Genomic DNA, 21,823 nt, shown 5'->3' with positions numbered 1-21,823 from the left:
CCAGTGGTAGGGTTGGAAATTCTAATTGATAAAGCTGGAAGCTGAAAATTAGGGCTTTTGGTTCTAAATCAAGTGCTATGTGACCCTGGTATAGGTCACAGCTCTTCCCCACACCTCAATTCAATCACATCTTAGGAAGATTATGATACAATTGAAATTATTTTCTAATACCACCTTCCCACGTGGTTCAGAAATAAACCCTAAATGAAGAGCAAGGAGGGACAGATTCCTCCATTCCCCCTATCCTTCACCACCAGCTTTCCCTTCCCTTCCTAAATAAAGGAAGAGAGAGAGAGAGAGAAGACAGGCAGGAGAACACACTGAAGGCAGTGTGACACGATGTCACCCAGTTTCCACATTGCCACTGAACAGTGTCTGAGATTTGAGTCTGGTGAGACTATGGGAGTGTCTGCAGTCAGCATAACAAGGGAAGAACACCTGGTTTACTGGGAGTTACCCTGGATGAGGTTGCCTTAACATCTCTGGGCCTCAGTTTGTTCATCTGTAAGATGGGAATTTCTACCTTTAATCTTCAGACAGGGAATTAAAATAGACATAATTTAAAATGTTAGAAAAGTTAATGATATCATTAAATGGAAAGATTTGTTCATGTTTTTAATCCTAATAGGCTAGAGAAAATATGGATCTTCTTAGTTAAGCACATAATTACAAATGTATCTTGGGAATAAAAAGAGAACAACTCAGGTTCATGGTTTGCATTTAGATATAACATCCTCCAAGGCAATGACTATATATATACATGAGCTTTGGTCTTTAAAGATGTTCAGATAACCTCATCCCTTTGATCATTGGGTATTCACTCATTCATTCAATTATTTCACAAATATTATTTATTAAAATAGTTTATTTAATTTTTTATTTGAATGGAATTATATATAGTACGTAATTATCTCTTCCACACATATTTTAAGAAATCATGCTAATAATCCAACAGGTTCCCTACCTATAGGCCTGTCTATGTCTTTCTGGGACTCCACTTTTCTGGCATCTATCTGACCTTTGATATCCTCTTACTCATCCTGTCCAGCTGATGTCAAACCCACAGCCCCTGGGGACTCACCAAACCTATCCCAGTACTTTGCAGTCCACCCTCATTTCCATCAGGAGGGCTGGCCTGATGGAAACAGCCCAGTCCAGTGCTGGGTGAGTAGTGGGTATTTAATAAATATTAAATGGATGGATGGATGGATGGATGGATGGATGGATGGATGGACGGAGACATGTTTGTCTTATACTAAATCATCATCTTGGGAAAGTCCTCACAAACTCAACAGGGTTCTTCTCCCCCCCACCCCCACCCCCACCAGGTATGGTCCCCTGGAACCTCACCCTGCAAGGTCATCTGTGTCTGCTGCATTGCTATCTTGGGCCCAGGCCTTTTCTTTGCTTGTCACTAGATGGACGACATGGGGAAGAGGATAAGAGAAGTATGCGAGGACAGAGCAAACGCCTTCTGGGATGGAGCTGAATTTTTCCCGGGAGAAATGAGTACAGATTTCTCCTGCAGAGGGCAAGTCTGGCTGAGTAGGCCTCCTCAGGCCCTTGGAAGCAAGCTTAGACTTTGGGGAGAATAGGCCCAAATGGGCAACCAGCCGATCCCCAGGGGGAGTCCTCTCTCTGTTATAGCAACAGCTCTAGTGCCACAAATAGATGCCAGTATGGTAGCCCCTAGGATCACAGGAGGTATTTTTGGTGCTGGAAGCCAGCCACACTTTGGCAGGCTTTCAGCATTAAGTTTGCTTGCTTTCAGAGGTGGGGGGTGGCAAGCCATCAGTGCTTAGCTTGGGAATGCTGCCTGAGAGTGTGTACATGCATATATTTAAGCTGCCTGGAGCAGGATGGGGGCTGGGCTTGGGAGGCTATGCCCTGGGCCTGTGGTCTGGAGGCAGGTGGGCTGGCCAGCATCAGTGCGTGATCTTTGGGGTGTGCAGGCTCTGTTAGCGGGCTTACATCTGGCTCTCAAAGCTGAGACCACAGATGCCGCCACCAACTTGATCTATCTCTGCTCTAAAATGCATGTCATCTTTCACTTGCCCTGACCCTGGGGTTTCCCTTGTGGGTGGGCCCTTCTCTCTCTCCCTCTGTACCTCACCTTCTCCCAGCAGACACTGTTAGGCAACCTCAGTGCAGAAGTGGCAGTCTTCTCTACCCCCCACATTGTTGGGAACAAAGGGATGGGTCTGATGGGCCAGACAGGAGTGTGTGGGCCAAGTCCCATGAATGGAAGAGAGAGGCTGCCGGAGTGGAGGCATCAGCCTGGGCCAGGAGGCCGGGGCCCAGGACACACACAGCACAGGGCACCTGCTCCAGGGTTTTCCTCACCATTCATAAAGATGGCCCTCCTCTCTAACTCCCTCCTCATCCCTTAACAAATCCCACTTTCCTGTGTACTTTAAACAGTAGCAAGCCTGTTAAGGCTCCAAATCAAACAAGGCGGGATTTTACTCCTTTCTCACTAAACCTCCCACAAGTGGAGCTTATGTCCTCACCCTCTTTCCCTGCCCCCTCCCCCCCTTCATCAATCGAGAATGTTGCTCTGGAGGGAGAATATCCTCTGTGAGGCTCAGCTAACCACAACCCATAACCTACTTAAATGGGTCCCTGGAACACTTGGAAGAATCCTGCACGTGCAAGGTAAGAAGGCTGCAGGGGGAAAGGAGGGAGCCTTGACGCAACTGGGCTTCAGGTCTGGAAAGTGAGGGCTGGTGAAGGCTGGTGACTTTTGTTGCTGCTCTGGGCCTGGCACTGAGGGTATAAGAAAGGGCCTTCCTCCCTCATTGTTTTTTCCTAGAAGATTCCAAAAATGAAGACACTACTCATTTGGTCATGTAATTCCTGGTTAAGGCTCCCAGTGCCTCAGTTTCCTCATCTATAAAGTGGAAATAACATGCTTTGCCCTGCAGACTCTGCTTCACACGAATCAAATAAGATACCGGCTGTGAATTGGAAAGCATTATACAAATGCGTGGAGAGGTTGTCTTAAAATCTAGAAGTTCCTTTCAGTGCCAGACCCACTTCTTGACTGCTATAACTTCAGTTCATTCTCCTGTTCAGTTTTCAAAGAAAAATAGCTGGGCTTATTAGACATACCCCTTTGCTTAAGGGGTGGCTGCGTCATCTTCCAATCACTTGGGGGTCCCTGTTTCTCTCCCAAGCCTCCACTGGAAAATGCTACAGACCCAAAGAGATTCTGTGTGTTACCTTCCCACATGGCATCACAAAGCACATCAATGCTGGAGTCGGCATTCATTGTGAGGCGATCCACACACACGCCCATACGCTCCCAGTCAGAGAAGTGACTGAGATGCCTCGGGGAACACCCTCAGTTGGACAGGAATTAGAATGGCATGGACCCTCATTGCCTGAGATGTATTTTAAAGATGCACTTTTGGATCCTTCCCTGTCTGCAGCCCTCACCAGCCAGGAAGCCTCATATGTACGTTCCTGGCTTCGATGGCCCGACCTGGTTTGGATGACAGTTGCTCTCAGAGCTTCAGTTGGAGATGGCCTTCTGGCTTTCTCGGGATTCAGTGTCTCATGGGCAGGCCCACCCAAGGCCTAGTAGGGTGGGAATAAAACAGGACAAAACCAGTAGTTTGTTCCTTTCAGATCAGAACTGATAGGAAACGGTCATTTTGTCCAGGTTTCTTCGTTTAGACAAAATGATACCTTCCCTTCACTTGCTTATAATTATCATAATATAATGGTAAGTGCTAAAATTCGGTGCCCACTCTGTTTCAGTCATAGTGTTTGGTGGTAGACTGATACGACGCCCGGTCCTCACCAGTCTAATCTTACAGGGCAAGTATTATCACCCCATTTTACAGATGCAGAAACTGATGAGCAGAAAGTCAAGTGATTGGTTCCAAGGTCACCCTGGTAAGATGTGGTATGGTTGGAATTTGAACTTAGGTTTATCTAACATCCATTTTTTTTTTCAGTTTTGTCCTCTATTAAAGAGGAGAAAGTGACAAAAGAGGGGGAGTCCGTACTTCAAATGCCAGGAAATGGGAGGCACTGGGTCTCATCCCTCTTCTTAGCACGGAACCAGCTGGAGACCCAGACTCCTGAAGCAGGAGGGCTCCTCCAGATCCATCAGAGTCCAGCAAAGCTTCCCTGAGCTTCTGTCCTACTGAGGGTCCGGAATGTCATTTTCTCTTACAAAGGAGAGCATGTTGCAATTGTTGTCATGATTGTTATAAACAATTACACTAATGAGCTCAATTCTCCCCTATTTTGCGGGGTGTGTGTGTTTAACAAAGAGAGTTGGCCCAGAGGAAAGAAGTTGCCAACACATGCAAATCCTCACTAGCTTATGTCACCTCTGCCCTGCACACCACCACATACATGGCCACACCTGCCTTTCAAAATAATGGGATAATTGGGTGCAATGTGTCTTGCCCTCACCCCTTAGAGAGAGCATGCCAGCTGGTCTTTGTGGGGGCCCATGGGGAGCAGGGTGAGCAAAACGCCAGTGTCTGCCTTCTCCTTGATTGCATCTGTGTCCTATAAACCCCAACAGAATTAAACTTACATCTCCTCCTAATTAGGGGAGAAAGGAAGACAAGGATGATAGCAGAAGAATTTCTCCCTGCCTCGGAGTGCAGGCTCTTCAGCGACAGAACATTAAGCAGCCCCTCTGTCTGCTCCCGGCCCTGACTCCTCTTTCCTGGCTGATGTTCGGAGTCCCTAACACAATGCCAGGCCCTCCCTGGGCCCCAAGCCGATGTGAGATGAGAGTGACGAACGGGGGCTGGTTGGGAAAGCAAGACGGGCCCCAGGGGCCTGTCTCCAGTCTGCTGTGAGGCAGTGCAGAGCAGTGGTTGGGGCAGTCTTGGAGGTCTCAAGTCAGCTACTTGGTGGCTGGTCCACAGCCCTAGAGGGTGGGGGTAGGGATGGGTGGGGCTTTGTCTTGAGAGGAGGCTGGCAGAAAGTAGACTCCATCCCCCCATGCAAAAACAAATAAACACACTGCTTAAGTAAATCAAATACCCTGACCTCCAGTTGCAAACCTCAGTGCCTGTGTCAGTGCTATAATTTAGGGCAGGGTATGAACCACTAAGGTCTAAAAAGAAAAACCCAAAAATGGCACAAACTCTTGGCAGGAATCAATTGCATTGTCACCAACATCATTAATAGCGATGGCAAAACCCCCCCCCCCCCACACACACACTTTCATGTTGTTTCTGTATTCTGAGTTTTGAAGTCCTAGAAAGAAAAGTCCACACTTTCCCTTCATAGTCAGTTTAATGTTAAGTTCATTACTATTCCTCGTGTAAACTACTCTCTTGCTGGATGTTCTGGGTAGTGTATGAAATGGGAAGGAAAGATCAGCAAGAGTAATTATGTTTCTATTCTTTCCATCTGATTTTCTTTCCTCCTCTTTCTCATTGGGACACAGCATGGTTTTTCTGGAATGCCTTCTATTCACTGGGAATCATTTGAATGAAAACACTGCTATTTTCATCAAAACACAGAGATTGGAACCCCTATCCCCAGCTTGGGTGTCAGGAGACCTGGGTTCTAATCTTGCCCTCTGCTATTCCCTGGCTGGGCAAAAGTCACCTCACTTCTTTTAGCCTGGTGTCCCCGTCTGTAAAAAGTAGAAATTAGGCTGGATCCTCCCCTCTCCTAGCACTGCAGAAATGTCATCATTCCAAGTCTCTCCTTGGAGATTGAGGAAGGACACTGGACACAAAAGAGCTTTAAAAAATCGACGCGGGAATGCAATTCAGGGACAGAGCTGAGAAAATAGGATTTTGCCTTGAATTGTCTCGAGTTGGATGATTTCTCCCTCTGCCTGCCTCTGATAAACTCTTCTGTTCAAGGGCTCTAGTGTTACGAATCTTTCTGAGTCATGGGTGACTCCAGCCCTATTCGATCACTTCAGCTGACAATATTTCCTGATGTTTCAAAGGCCAAGGGTCTGGGATGATTGCATACCACGTATTTACCTTTTCTGTTCTTCCCCCACCCACACACGCTCTCCAACCTTCTCTCTTTCTGGTGAATTCCTATTTGCCTTATTGCACAAGGTCCTGAGATAATGGCAGATCCCGGCCCTGGCTGCTGGCCAGGGTGTGGGAGCTCTAGCTCCTGGCCTCCTGGAGAAGTGAAGAGCAGAAAGGCTTCTGTTGTCTCTTGGGGACATCACCCCCCCTGGTGGAATGACGGGGAACTTTCCTGACTTCAGAAAAGCAGGGCTGCCTGGCAGCAGTACCTCTTCTCTGCAGTTTTTCAGTGTGGCTAATAATTATTACCTTGTGTTAATCACGACAATGGAAGAATTGCAGGCCGTTATTTGAAATGATCGGCTCAAGTCAATGACTACTTATGACAGCAAAGGGGAAACATCAGCTCCGGGGAGCCCCCATGTAAATGGCGAGTTGAATGAAAGATCAGAAATAATGGAACATTGTATTTAGTTCCATTTTTCCTCCCTAAAAGGGCCCTGTCAGAGTAATTTTCCCCTTCTGTACTCTATATCTTGCCATTATTTACAATCTCTTCTTGGGAGACTAAAACGACACTGGGACACCTCCTCCACCCAGCCTTGCCCTCCCCCGCTCCCACCCCCACCAATTGTGTCTCTTCTGGAGTTTGGCAAACACAGCTACTTCCTCCTGCTGTGCTTTCAGGAGAGCTGAAATGAATGTGGCTCCAGTTATTTTTTTTCCCTTAATCATTCTTTTTCTTTTTGCTGGAGAGCATTTTCACGAAACACAATCAGAGGAACAGAATGTCCTGATGTTTGGGTTTCGAGAAGCATGCTTTTTTTTTTCTTCCATTGAATAACAATAACATCACATAACTATAATGTCAGAGGACTTAACGGCCATCTTTCAGGACTTTTAATAATTTGCCTTACGCTCTGTGCTCAGTCTTACATCTAACAATCCCTACCCGCCAACCCAGCCATAGGCTCCCTGTCAGCCCTTTGAAATTGCGAAGCTCATGTACCCCTGAGCTTCTGCCCATGTAATTCCTGGAACATGTCATTCCCCTTCTTCACTTCCCACAGCCTGAACCATCTTTAGGACCTTTTCAAGGGCCATCTCTTTTACGATATCTTTTCCAACCTGTGCTAAGGGCACTTGATAGTCCTACCGTGTTTAAGAATTTGTAAACTTGTTTCCTATCCATGTCCATGTAAGCTTGGCATCGAGATGTCACGTCAGAAATGTTTGCTGAATTACTTTCACTAGTGGCATCTGCCAATTTTTTACCCATTTCAGAGATGATAAAGGAAGGATGTTCAGAGAAGTTTCAGTAATATGTAGATCACAGGTCCAGTAAGCAGCAGAGAAGATACTGGAACTCAGGTAGTTTAACTCCAAGTCCAGGGCCCTTTCCATTCCGCTGTGCTGTGTTTGTACCTCAAGCCCCTCTGACCTCTCCTGTTACTAAGTAGGGTGCCTAACTTCAGCACTTCATTGTTCATATTGCAAATTCCTCACGGGCAGGGACCGTGCCTTATGTTTTCTCTTGTACTGTACACTGGACGTGAAAGTTGTTTATCAATGTCTTGTAACCCACTTCACCCCAACTTTTTCTCCAGTCTGTAAAAGTGGCTAAATATTATGGAGCCAACTTTGGACGGTCTTGGCTCCAATGCTGGGTCTCCTGTAGCCCCCAGGATTGGCAAACAGTCATGATCTATGCTCCTCTCAAAGGGTGACACCACGAGCCTCCCAGATCTGCTCCACTGCCCTGAGTCTCTTTCAGACGGAGCATGATGACACAAGGAACGTCAGGAGGTCAAACAGCTCTTCCTTTTGAGACATTAGAGATGCCGCCTTCAGTTTTACTGCTACTAGTTCAACTGTCAGTGACAGCCAGCCAGCTCGTCTACTTGTTGGTAATTGTTGAACAAGTCATCCTCCATTTTCTGTTGACCTGATGAGCTCAGAAAAAACCCTTTGACACAAGAATGTGCCAAATTGCTTGCAATTTTTATATCCACCTCATCCCAGGACCTATGAATTCACCTTTGTGCTTTTTATGAGCTTTATTTAATGGTTGATATTAATAATTAATGTAATAACATTATAGGCAGGGTTACCATTGGCAAAGTTTTCATGTACATTCGAAGCAGATAGATATAGACTAAAAAATTGCTGTGCTCATTACAGTTTGCTAAGACCATAGATTTCAGAGTGGGTTTGGTTCTCCTGACTCCTTTACTGATTCTTCCGTGGTCTTAGCAAAGTTATTTAACTTCTTACAACTTCGGTCTCTTCAGTGGGTGAACAGGAAAAGAACACAGACATCATAAAGTTGCTAGGAGAATTAAATGAGAGTCTCGCAAACCCCAGTGGCTGGCACAAGAAAACTGCTCCTTACAGGGCAGTTTACTCTGATAGCCCTGTCGGTCACTAACTGGTGGTGTGGTCTTGGGCAGTCAGGTCCCCTCATTTTCCTCCTCTATAAAGTGAGAAGCATTGATCCTGACACATTGTGGTCTTTCAGAACAACCCAGAAAGATGAAATTTGGGTAGTTGTCTCTGTTTTCAAACCAGGAGACTGAGGTTTAGGGGAGTAACTGCTCTGCCCAAGAGGGTGCAGCTGATTAAATGGAGACGTGGGATCCAAACAAGGTCTACTGAGTCTGGCCCAATGCAGTGTTCATGGAGGTGGCCTGGGCTCTCCTACAAGCATGATTCCTTGTCTTTTGACATTGGCCATCTTTAACTTTTGGGCCATAGTTTCCTAGAAGGATGACACTGGTGTCTGCGCCTGAGGATGCCTGGCATCACTTCCGAACGATCTGTCTCGAGAAACCCAGTCTAGAGAACACAGTGAACTTGAGACCGAGCCCTCTGTGCCTCGTCTCCCCTTCCCCTCCCTCACGGCCCGGGAGATTTTGAATCTAATGGCATCAGTGTGTGCTGTCTGCAATGTTGATTGCATTATATTAATTGTTTGGGATTGAATGGCCTCCAGAGTCAGGAATCCCACTTGACATCCCCAGAGACCGGGGTCTGGTTCCTGTCCCCTAGATTGAATATAAAGTATGCAGTAGGTTTTCATGGCAGGAGGACGAAGGGAGCTCATGTGTGAGAGGATGCTGTAGTAAGGCAAAAGTCAACCCCTTCTTCAGGAAAGCCCAGTTGCGGCTCTCTCTATAGGACCTACAATGGCTTTTACAGTCCCTGGGTCTCACTGACAACCATGCCTCCTTCTCTCATTACAGGATTGTGTAAAAATCAGTCCAGAAAGATTTTCTGTATAAACTCCCAACAAAGAAACCCCCACAAATTTAGGACTGTAGCCTATTGCACTTTGAAGAGACTGTCCAGGTCATTTAATCTTATTCTGTATTAGTTTCTCCATAACAAAGGACCACTGAACTGGGTGATTTAAAACACAGTTTGTTCTCTCATAGTGCTGGAGGCTACAAGTCAGAAGTCAAGGTGTCATCGTGCTCCCCCTGAAATCTCTAGGGAAGAATCCTTCCTTGCCTCTTCCAGCTTCTGGTTACCCACAATCCTTGGCGTTCTTGTTGGTAACTGCATCCCTCCATGTCTGCCTCTGTTCCCCTCTGTGTGTGCGTGTGCGCGCGAGTGCGTGTGCGTTCACATGGCCTTCTTATAAGCCAGTTATTGGATTTGGGCCTACCCTATTCCAGATGACCTCATGTTAACTTGATTACTTGGAAAAGACCCTATTTCCAGATAAGATCACATTCAGATGCACTAGAGATTACAGCTTGAACATCTTTTTGGGAGACACAATTTAAACCCCACTACCCGCCTCTATAAAAAGATATCTTATATTAACTCAGTAAGTGATCATTCTTTATCTCTTGTATCCATCCAATGATAAGGCATTTACCACCTTATAACTTTTAAGAGGCCTAGAATATATTGTTAGGTTGGAGTAAAAGTAATTGCGGTTTAAAAGGTTGAAAATAATTGCAAAAACCGCAATTACCTTTGCACCAACCTAACACGAATACGCCTGCTATCTGTTACTGTTTTACAGCACTTTTAGCCTGAAAGATTTTATTTCTAGCCTAAGTTTTCCTTTGAACCTTAATCCAGTGAAAGCAATGATTTTCTCTGAAAGCCTTGAGCAGAAGGCTTTACCACTAACAACTTTGTCAGTGGCAATATTGTGAGCATCTGGGGGACTCCATCCTGTGTCATAGTTTTGTGGGCATCCTAGTGAGACAAAGAGACGCAGAATTAACGCAACAAAATACTCACGATTAGCATCGCTCTGGGATTTTTGCCTTCAAAGCCCTTTGCCCCCCTTCTCTGGAACACATTCAAGTTCAACGGCATGCTTGCCCGTCCCCTCTGTTTCCTTCACCCCCCATAAACCTCAGCCTTGAGGCCTGAATAGATTTTTCTTTTTTGCCTTGGCTCACACCATGAAAGCCAGAGAGGCCAGAGTGAGCCCTGAAGAGTACACTGAGACAGGCAATTAGATTAGTGTGTGTGTGTGTGTGTGTGTGGTGTGTGTACATTGTGTGTGTGTGTGTACATGCTGCCTGTGACTGAAAAGGATCTGATGGGTTTAACTGATGCATTTGATTACCATGATGCTCCCTCCCTGGAGCTTTCCAAAAATAGCCAGATGTACCAAGTGGACCACCTCCAGTTTCCGCCTTTGGTTCAAACTGTGGGCGGGGAACGGGGATTATATAGATTGGCATAATGGAAGAAAAACCTAAGCCTAATTTCTATAGAGCTCAGCCCCATCTCTTTCCACCAGGACACCAATTAGACTATCTCTTGCCTGTAGAGCTCTGGGGATAAAAGTGAAACAGCAGACTTGGAGGAAGCCAATTGTGCTGCTCCTTCTGGGGGCCCCCCACCTCCAGCCATCCCATTGTCTCTTTTCACTGCTAGATGATCAAGGAAAACCAAATGAGAGAGCTCATTTAAAGTTATTGTAGGAGGAGGAGATAATCCTTTTTCAGTCCCCTCCCCCGTCTTCCTCTCAGCTCACATTGGGTATAACTTCCTGGACTCAGGGTCTGGTAATGGCATTTGTCACTAAAGCTTAGATAAGTGGAATAGGGTCTGATTTTTGCCTTCACCACAGTTACAGAAATGTGATATTAGGCCAAGACTAAATGTCCAACAGCTCTAACTTAGCTTCATTCATACCACCAGGCTTCCATGCACTGACTGTTAGCTGTGATGGGCCACAAGCGTAGATGAGACATATAGCAAGGGAAGTAAAAAGCTGATCCACCGGGAATGAACCTTGGATTTCAGTCCTAGCACTGCCTTTACCTGCCTCTCTGACCCAGACCAAAATGTTTTCTAACTTTAGGGATTGAATTAGAGCCCCAAGATCTCTATCTCTCAAGTCCTGCCTGCCTGGGGATGGAAGTGCCCCTGGGGAGGGTTGGGAAGATTTGTGTCATCTCTGCCCTCGGGTAATTCCAGGGAGGGGTAAAGGGAAACAGCTGTTTTGCTAATGGTGACAGAGCTCTGGGCCAGAAGACCACAAAGCCAGTTTCATCTCCTAGTTGTTGACGAACTGTGTGACCTTAAAAAGTCATTAACCTTTATATGCAACGAATTCTCTGTCAAAGGCCTAAGCTCCCCTCCTCAGTTCTTTAAGTTTTCTCTGAAGAAAAACCATCAGGGTAATGATATGACCAGCTAAGTTTTCCTTTTGGCTTTGCAACACAGAATTGCACTATCCCAAGAGCAGAGGGGAACATCCGTTGCAGTGCTGTCTGTACTCTGCCTAGGCTTTTGTACAGAATGGCTGTTGGTCAGGTGGCTGTCAAACTGTAGAGGAGAATCATGCTTCACAATTTAATTCAGTTCTTGGCGATCACTTTTGGAGATTCTGATTCAGTGGGTCTTGGGTTAGAATTTGGCAACCTATATGTTCAAAAAAGCTGAAAGCTTGGAGGGGTAATTTGGATGCTTATCCAGGGCTAAGAGGCACTCAATTCAGCAAATTTTCATTGAGGCTGTAGCTGTATGAAATATAAAAACATGTAAGGGCCAGTCAGGTCTTGGCTTTCTAGGAAATCCTAGCAACTTTTGCTACCAAGGGAGTCAGATGGGAATGCAATGACCTGTAGTCAGATACGACGTGTGATAAAAAATTATGGTGAATGTTTAAATAAAAAAATTTATTACAGTAAAAAACACATTGCCATTAATCCCCCTCAAAATACTGTCCCCTTTCTTCGAACACATTTATCCCGTTGTTCTTGCCACTTTCTGAAGCAGTTCTGGAAGTCTTCTTTTGTGACTGTCTTTAGTTGTGCTGTCGTGGCTGCCTCAATGTCCTGAATCAGTTCAAAATATTTACCTTTCATGGTCATTTTGATGACCATGAAGCCACGTGGTGCCAGATACGGTGAATAGGTGGATGAGGACACACCTTAATGTTTTTATTTGACAGAAATTGCTGTACCAGAAGTGATGTGTGACACAGAGCCTTTCTATCGTGATCAACAAATACAGTGAATGCTGCTGCCGAGTGCCATCCAACAGAAAGGCAGGGATCTTTAATACGGGAAGCAGCACGTGAAACCTTAGTAACAGTGTGTGACAAGTTTCAACTTGTTCAGTGCAGTCAGTCAGGTGTGAGCTACAGTTGAGAGAAGGTGTGTTTTAAAGTGTGCCGTAAATCATCCTCCATCATGACGATGCTCTGTGTCACACATCGCTTCTGGTATATGGCGATTTCTGTCAAATAAAAACATTACACTGTGTCCTCATTCACCTTATTCACCAGATCAGGCATCGTGTGACTCCTGGCTCTTCCACAAAGTCAAAATGATTCAGGACATCGAGGCAGCCACAGTAGTGCAAACAAAGACTCTCATGAAAGAGGACTTCCAGAACTGCTTCAGGAAGTGGCAAGAACAATGGGATAAGTGTGTTCAAAGTGAGGAGGAATATTTTGAGGGGATTAATGGCAAATGTGTGTTGTATTGTAATAATGTTTTTTTTTAATTTAAACATTCACAGTATTGTTTGATCACACCTCATAAAACTTAAGCATCAACCAATTAGAACAGAGAAGGAATAATCAGAATGGAGGCTAGCTGTAAACAATTCCTGTGACCATACCAGTATACCATTGTCAAGAAGGATGTACTTCTGGCTGGAAGTACGTTTCCCCAAAAATAAGACCTAGCCGGACAATGAGCTCTAATGCATCTTTTGGAGCAAAAATTAATATAAGACCCAGTCTTATTTTATTATAATATAAGACTGGGTCTTATAATATAATGTAATATAATACAATATAATACAATACAATATAATACCAGGCCTTATATTAATTTTTGCTCCAAAAGATGCATTAGAGCTCATTGTCTGGCTAGGTCTTATTTTGGGGGAAATACAGTAATTTGGTGAGTACTCTCTTTTTGGTGGTGAGGACTCAGAGGAGTAATATTGGAGTTGAGTTTTGAAGAAGAGGAGGGTACAGGTATATTTTGTAATTATAGAAGGATAACTCAATGAAGGATAAATCACAAAACACCATGTTTACTTTCAAAAGGAGAGAGGGAATAGAGTGGAAGACACTAGTGTAGACACTAGACACCTTTGAATATACCACATTTTATAGATTTATCACTGGAACTATGTAAATATTTTATATAATTTTAAAACAAATACAACAAAGCAATTCCTAAAAAATTAGGAAGTATCCAGCTGGAGCAAAAGCACACCAAGAAAGTATTTCAAGTAATTTAAAAAATAAGTATATATTTTCATATTCCTAATGGAATACACCAAAGAGCAAAAAGAAATACAAAATGCAACAAAACCTTATGCTATTTTTTAGCAATCATGTTGTTGATGGGAGTTCGATATTTTTATTCTGAAGTTGTAGTGTACAGTAAGGTCCCACTTAATGTCATTGATAGGTTTTGCAACTTTAAGCAACATGACATAAAGTGAAACCATTTCTACCATAGGTTAGTTGATATAAATGAGAGTTAAGTTCTTATGACATCTCATCAATGTTATAACAAAATGATGTTGAATGAAATGATGTAATTTGAGGACCTGTTATATATTGTTTAATATGTATGTGTTATATGTGAGTAATTCTATCAATGTCACTGAGAGCAGGGATTTTTATTATGTGAGAAAAGAGACACAGATGTGAGATCGATTAGGTGAAGAAAAACCTGTAATTCTGCATTTGTATTAGAAATATCATTATGAACTCATTATCTTTAAAAAATACATGCCTTACTGGCTCTATTGAAAAAAATTAAACTGATGAAAAGTTTAGTAGCACAGAGCACCCCTAGCTCCCAGATTATGTTTTCTAAATACCATTTTCTTTTAAAAGGAAACAAGATTTCTTGAAGAAATGTCTGATTCAACGTCATCAAAATGGCGGCGTGAGGTGAGCCTCTGTAAAGCAACCCTGGAATTTACAACTAATCGAACAACTATAACTCCACAAAGGACTCCCTGCACAGTGGACAGGCAAGACGAAGAGGCCCACTACTGAATTCACCTAAAGGTGGTTGAATCGCACCACCTTGCAGGGGAGGAGGGAAGGGAGAAGTGCGGAGACAGAGCGCCGTGGGCGCAGGACGGACGCAGACCCTGGCTCAGTGCTCCGAGCTCGCTGCCTCCTGGAACTACTGCAGCTGCGGGAGAGGGAAGAACTCGGACTGCGAGGGCTCTGTTTATGGCCCACAGGGCTGAGGGGACAGCAGATAACACGGCTGAACCCAACGCTCACGGCAGAGACCTCGGAGCAAAGACTGAGGGAGCAGAGAGAACGGAAAGTGGTTAGCCCTCACTGCCGAGCAGAACGGAAGCCTTAGACACTGAGACTAGCCGCCCCTCCCTACCCTCCCAGAGCTCGCCCTGCCCCCACCTGCCCGGTGCTAGAAGCGGAACAGTGGCAGTGTCAGATCAAAAGAACAGAATATTTGCTGTTCTGAGGACTGTGGTCTGCAGACACAGATTCGCAGCCCAATGGTTCCTGCAAAGGGGAGGGAGCTGTGGAAGCAGGACCGGCTATGGTGGTGGTCGCGCAATTGCTCTGGGCCACCTCTCACAACTCACCCCGCCCTTGGCCCCACCTATCTGGGCAGATCCCTGCAGGAGGAAACAGAACTGATGAAACATACAGGCTCCAAATCTGGTGCAGGAAGAGCTTTGGAACTTCAAAAGCTCTCCACATACACACACGGACACTGTGCCCTGTAACCCAGGAGAACTATTAACAGAGAAGAAGACCATCTCCCAGGAATCCCCCCATTGTGAGAAGCTGGAATAGTGCAGAGAAAACATAGCACTACCGTGTGAGAGAGAAAAAAAGGCTGCAGTCGGAGAGAAAATAAAACATTCTGCCAACAAGTACTGGAAAACAAAAGAAAGACTTCTTCCTATCAACCTGTTGCAGAAGCCACTCCTGTAGATGTCTAGGAAGAGAAATAATAAATAAATAATTGCCATGAATCAAAGAATACAGTAAAGTTGAAGGAACACGACAGGGCTGTCCCCTATAACCTCTGCTTTTCAACATAGTGTTGGAAGTCCTCGCCAGAGCAATCAGGCAAGAGAATGAAATAAAAGGCATCCACATTGGGAATGAAGAAGTTAAATTATCACTCTTTGCAGATGACATGATGCTATATATAGAAAACTCTAAAGACTCCACCAAAAAGCTATTAGAAACAATCAACGAATACAGTAAAGTTGCTGGCTACAAAATCAACGTACAAAAGTCCATTGCATTCCTATAGACTCACAATGAAATCTCAGAAAAAGAAATACAAAAATCAATTCCTTTTGCAATTGCAGCAAAAAGAATAAAATACCTAGGAATAAACTTAACCAAGGATGTGAAGGACCTATATGCTGAAAACTATAAGACATTTTTGAAAGAAATTGAAAAAGACACAAAGAAATGGAAAGACATTCAGTGCTCATGGATTGGAAGAATCAACATAGTTAAAATGGCCATATTACCCAAAGCAATATACAGATTTAATGCAATCCCCATCAAAATCCCAAGGACATTTTTTAAAGAAATAGAACAAACACATCAGATTTGTTTGGAACCACAAAAGACCCTGAATAGCCAAAGCAATCTTAGATAAAAGAACAATACTGGAGGGATCACACTCCCTGACTTTAGCTTGTACTACCAGGCTACAATAATCAAAACAGCATGGTATTGGCAGAAAAACAGACACATAGACCAATGGAATAGAATTGAGAACCCAGAAATAAAACCACATAAATATGGACAGATAATTTTTGACAAAGAAGCTAAAAACATACAATGGAGAAAAGACAGCCTCTTCAATAAATGGTGCTGGCAGAATTGGAAAGCCACGTGCAAAAGAATGAAACTGGACTGCTATCTGTCACCATGTACCAAAATTAATTCAAAATGGATCAAAGACTTAAGCATAAGACCTGACACAATAAACTGCATAGAGGAAAACATAGGTACTAAACTTATGGACCTTGGGTTCAAAGAGCATTTTATGAATTTGACTCCAAATGCAAGGGAAATAAAAGCTAAAATAAACGAATGGGCCTATATGAAACTTAAAAGCTTCTGCACAGCAAAAGAAACCATCAACAAACTAAAGAGGCAACCAACTGAATGGGAGAAGATTTTTGCAAACAGTGCCTCCGATAAGGGGCTAATATCCAAAATATACAAGGAACTCATACAACTCAACAACAAAAAAACAAACAACCCAATTGAAAAATGGGCAGAGGACCTGAAGAGACATTTCTCCAAAGAGGACATACAAATGGCAAATAGACATATGAAAAAATGCTCAACATCACTAATCATCAGAGAAATGCAAATGAAAACCACAGTGAGATATCACCTCACCCCAGTCAGATGGCTATCATCAACAAGACAAATAGTAACAAGTGTTGGAGAGGATGTGGAGAAAAAGGAACCCTCATACACTGTTGGTGGGAATGCAGACTGGTGCAGCCGTTATGGAAGGCAATGTGGAGGTTCCTCAAAAAATCACGAATAGAATTACCATATGACCCAGCAATCCCTCTCTTGGGCATCTACCCCAAAAATCTGAAAACATTTATACATAAAGACATGTGTGTTCCAATGTTCATTGCAGCTTTGTTTACGGTGGCCAAAATATGGAAACAACCAAAATGTCCTTCGATAGATGAATGGAGAAAGAAGTTGTGGTATAGATACACAATGGAATACTATTCAGCGGTAAGAAAAGATGATATAGGAACATTTGTGACAACATGGATGGATCTTGAGAGTATAATGCTAAGCGAAATAAGTCAGACAGAAAAAGCAAAGAACCATATGATTTCACTGATATGTGGTATATAAACCAAAAACAACAAAAGAACAAGCCAAACAAATGAGAAACAAAAACTCCTAGACACAGACAATAGTTTAGTGGGTAACAGAGGGTAAGGGGGGTGGGGGGTGGGAGATGAGGGTAAGGGGGATCAAATATATGGTGATGGAAGGAGAACTGACTCTGGGTGGTGAACACACAATGGGATTTATAGATGATGTAATACAGAATTGTACACCTGAAATCTATGTAATTTTACTAACAATTTTCACCCCAATAAATGAAAAATAAATAAATAAATCTGACTCCAGATGGAATGCAGGAAATATATAAGACAAGCCTGGAAAATCCTATCATACCAGATAGCAACCTAAATATCAAACACTACTAGTTTCATGTCAAAAGAACTCAGGGGCCTACTAGAATAGATTCTCACTGGCCAGAGATGAGCGAGTTTAAGTACCAGAAAGGATAATAACTGCATAGGACTGACATTCACAACAAATATATTCACAACCGTGAGTTCAGAATAGTACCTCTCTATTGGTCATTGAAGGAAATATTTCATTATTTTTAGTTGATAAATAAAAGGAAAAATAAAGCATTTATCCTGCTTCTCATATATGATCTGTATTTCAGGGCTGTCAAAGAGATGAGGAGAAGTTTATCTTTATAAAAGTATTACAGCTAACAAATAAAAAAGGAATCATAGAATTAGAATGTTACCATTTTGCAGCTCCTAATTATAGTTGCCAGATTTAGCAAATAGAAAAATAGGACCCCAGCTAAATATAAATTTCAGATAAATACAAAAATTGCTTAGTGAAAGTATATTTGGGATGTACTTACACTAAATAATCATTCATTGCTTATCTGAAATTCAAACGTAACTGGACATCTGCATTTTATTTGGCAATCTGACAATGAGTTAATAAATCGAGGCAATGATTGCCGGTACTTCTAACATAACAACAAAAGAACCAACCAGACATTGTCAAACTCTTGATAGAAATACTTACCACGACCCATGAAGGAGTCTTGTCAAATTATTGAACCCGAATCAATGAAGCCTGCAGATCTAACTATCAACTTGCAGGAAACACAGAGAAACATGGTAAATGATATGCGATCAGCAAAATGCAGCCTGTCAGAAACATTTTACAACAAATGATCCAGTCTCATGACTAAAAAGTTGCAAGGGGAAAAATAGTAAAACAGAAGAATTGACGGGGGGACCTACAAATTAAAGGAGACAAACGTGTGGACCATTTTTTCATATTATTTATAACAGGGAGAGAGAGAGAGAGAGGGACAGCAATGATATTTGGCATTATAAAATTATTTTTATATTTTGGGGGAAGTGAGATAACGCTATTATGGTTATAAAGTTTTTAGACAGTCCCCCTTTTTAGAGATACCTACTGAAATATTTAAAGATAAATGTGATTTGCTTTAAAATAATCAGGCGTGGTGGTGAAGTGGGTGGAGTAAAGATAAAGCAAAAATGACCACCTGTTGATCATCGTTGAAACTAGGTGAAGCATTCATTATGATGTGTTGCTATATGACGTGCGGTATACTGACATTTATGCTTTTGTGTATATACAAAATTACTTATAATGAAAAGTGTTTAAAATGAGGAGGATCTCAGTTGGTCGATTTGGTGGGATAGCAATATTCTAGGCGCTTTACTCATATTAACTCATTTTAATCTCACAAATACCAAATGAGGTAGGTATTATCATTATCTGTATTTTACAGAGGAGAAACTGAGGCACAGACAGGTCACGTAAGTTGCCCAAGGTCACCTAGGAGTCAAGAAATCTAACTCCAGACATCTAAACGCATGATCTTAACCACCAGTTACAGCAACCCCCTCCACTGGCAAAGCTGGTTTTCTGCCGTGGTATCTGGTTGCCACTTGGGATGATGTGGCTCTGTGCAGTCCTGAATCTGGAGCTGTGCTGTTGGCAGTGACTGTCTCGGCACTGGTGGTGTCCTATGTTATGCAGGCCTTCCAGCAGGAGATGGGTGATCTGACTACATGGGCTTAAGCTCATGTCTAATTATGAGATTCTTTGGTTCCAAGTCGTCTTCTTCCCCTCTAAAGTGACAGTCCTGAGAGTGTGACATGGCAGTACCACACCTCCAGTAACTGTGAAGGCAACTCGGAGAGAAATCGGTCACCCAGGATGAGGCTGCACAGGACAAGGGATTCATAGAGCCCGGGATTCCTCGAGAAGGACCCTGTTTCCCTTACCCTATAGAAGCCTGTCTAGGGATGTCATACCGTCTGTTTTCCAGTTCAGGTACCTGGTTTGAATATTTGCAAAATGTTTTCATCAGCTTCTGGATATAAGCCTAGCCTAGTTCCCTTCATGAAGAGTTCCACTCCTCAAGGAGATAGACAGCGCCTACAGACGCCCTGTTTGCCAACATTACAGTTCCTCCAAGTCAGACCAAACCTTCCCCAAACTGCCATCGCGAGAGCTAGAACTGAACGCCTCCCCGTGAAGAATACAACAAACTTTCACTGTACCCCAGGTCTTCCCTTTCATTGAAACACTCCTTGTTTTTGTTTGTTTTGTGTGTGTGTTTGTGTTTTTGTTTTGTTTTGTTTTGTTTTTGCCTCAAAAGCCTCTCTGAGTAGAAGGATTTGGAGGTCACAGTCAGAGGAACTGGACAGGTAGCTTCAAAGGGCCATATAGCTGGGTTCTGAAGTTTTTACGGGTGCATTGGCTTCTCCAGTTTACTGGAAAGAAAGAAGAGTTCATGTGCAAGGGTGCTTTTTTTTTTTTTTTTTAGATTGGGGGCAATCTCATAGATGGGCTGACATATATATCCTATTTTTCATAACTCAGAACTATCTCTGGAGCTGCCAAAAGTCAATTCCAGCTCTGTTTGGATAAGATGGAGCTTTCAAAGGAAAGTTTTCCTTGGCAAAATGTATGTCTTGGCTCCAACCGTCCAATGATGAAAAACCCAAGACCAAAGGCGAGGCAGGGCTGCTTCCAATTACTGGGGCTGAGCTCGTTGGGAGCAGACCTTATGACGCACCTTGGATTGGGAGCAGACAGTGTTTTGATTGGCAAGTAAGGGGAAAAAGAAAGAGATCATTTCTCTGCTATTTGGTGGACTTCCCCAGTTATGGAAAGGTAATTCAAGTCTTTGGTAATTTTGGAAGTCTTCCTACTGGAATATTCCATTGGTTTTTGGTATTTGACTTATTCTGGAGCACTGACGGTAGTCTGGAGGGAGTGAAGTCTAAGTGACCTGGGGGCTTGAGAGGAATTCTCGGGCAAGTGGCACTGGCAGAAGTGCTTCCTGAGACTTGCCCAAATGTCTCAGAAGCAGGCTCTGGCTTTTCAGGTGAATTGAACTCATTACCAACAAAAGAAGAGCAGCCTGGGCTGCTGGCGAAGAGCAAGTCAGAAATCACTTCCAGGCCAAGGACTCAAAAATGCTTAAAAGTAAAGTCATAGAAAGTGAACTCAGATGTAGGGAGGATGGGGAAAGAACAATATTTCTCCCTTTTTGGATGGCAAACTGGGATAAGAAAAAACAACTATCTTGAGTTACTGCCTAGGCATTTTACACTATGACAACCCTGCTCATATGCAGAGTCTGGGACATTTAGAAAAGGATCTGAGCTTAGGATTCCTGCACCAAGTTCCCGTTTGCTTTGCCCAGGGCACCTTTTAAATAACTACTTAAAGTTAAGCCCAGCAAAGTTACTGACCTCCACCCCTACCACCTGTGAGCAATAGGTGCTTGCTACCCTGCTGTCTATCATCTGGTCACTAGTGACCTGGGATGGAGGACTGCCCTTACCCCAGCTCATTGCACAGTCCCCACCCCTGTATGTCTGGGATCTGTGAGTAAAAAACCTTGTGACTTCCTTTGTATGAGCATATTGGAACTGTATCTTCAATGAAAATGACCCTGGGGTGTTTACTTCTCCAAAGTGGGAGCTCGGATACTGAGGGAGCTAGCTATCTGCTGACTGTGTGGGTGGGTGCCTTGTGTGTCCTCCTTCAGCAGGTCATAACCTGCATATTTTTAATTTAACACACCAGCGCCAGCTTCTCAACACACAAACCCATAACATTTTTTTGCTTTGCTGATAATCTTCAGTCACTGATAAGGAAGCTGATGTGTTCTGTCTAGGCAACTCATTTCATGAAGGTCAAAGAGGGCAGGCCTTGCCCTTCGATTCTTGACACCACTCTGTCCTCCCTTCTGAACTTCAGACTTACTGAGATATTTTAATGGAGAGAAGATGAGAAAGCATCAACTAAGATAAATAATTCCCATTTTTAAAATTTTGTTTCTTTTTCTAATTTTCAAACAGTTGCATGCAGCTCAACAGTTGCATATGGCCCACCCCCACCCAGGCTTCATCTCCTTCCAAAGTCACAGACCTCTCACACTGGTCTAGACACGAGGGCCTTCTAATGACCGTAGAGAGTACTCAACCATCTCGGCTATAGAGCAGGGATGCAATACGTTAGTGCTTTGGAGCTCCCT

Source organism: Rhinolophus ferrumequinum, chromosome 22, assembly GCF_004115265.2.
Source record: "Rhinolophus ferrumequinum isolate MPI-CBG mRhiFer1 chromosome 22, mRhiFer1_v1.p, whole genome shotgun sequence".
In the NCBI taxonomy this organism is placed as follows: Eukaryota; Metazoa; Chordata; class Mammalia; order Chiroptera; family Rhinolophidae; genus Rhinolophus; species Rhinolophus ferrumequinum.
Note: the sequence above shows the minus strand (reverse complement) of the source record.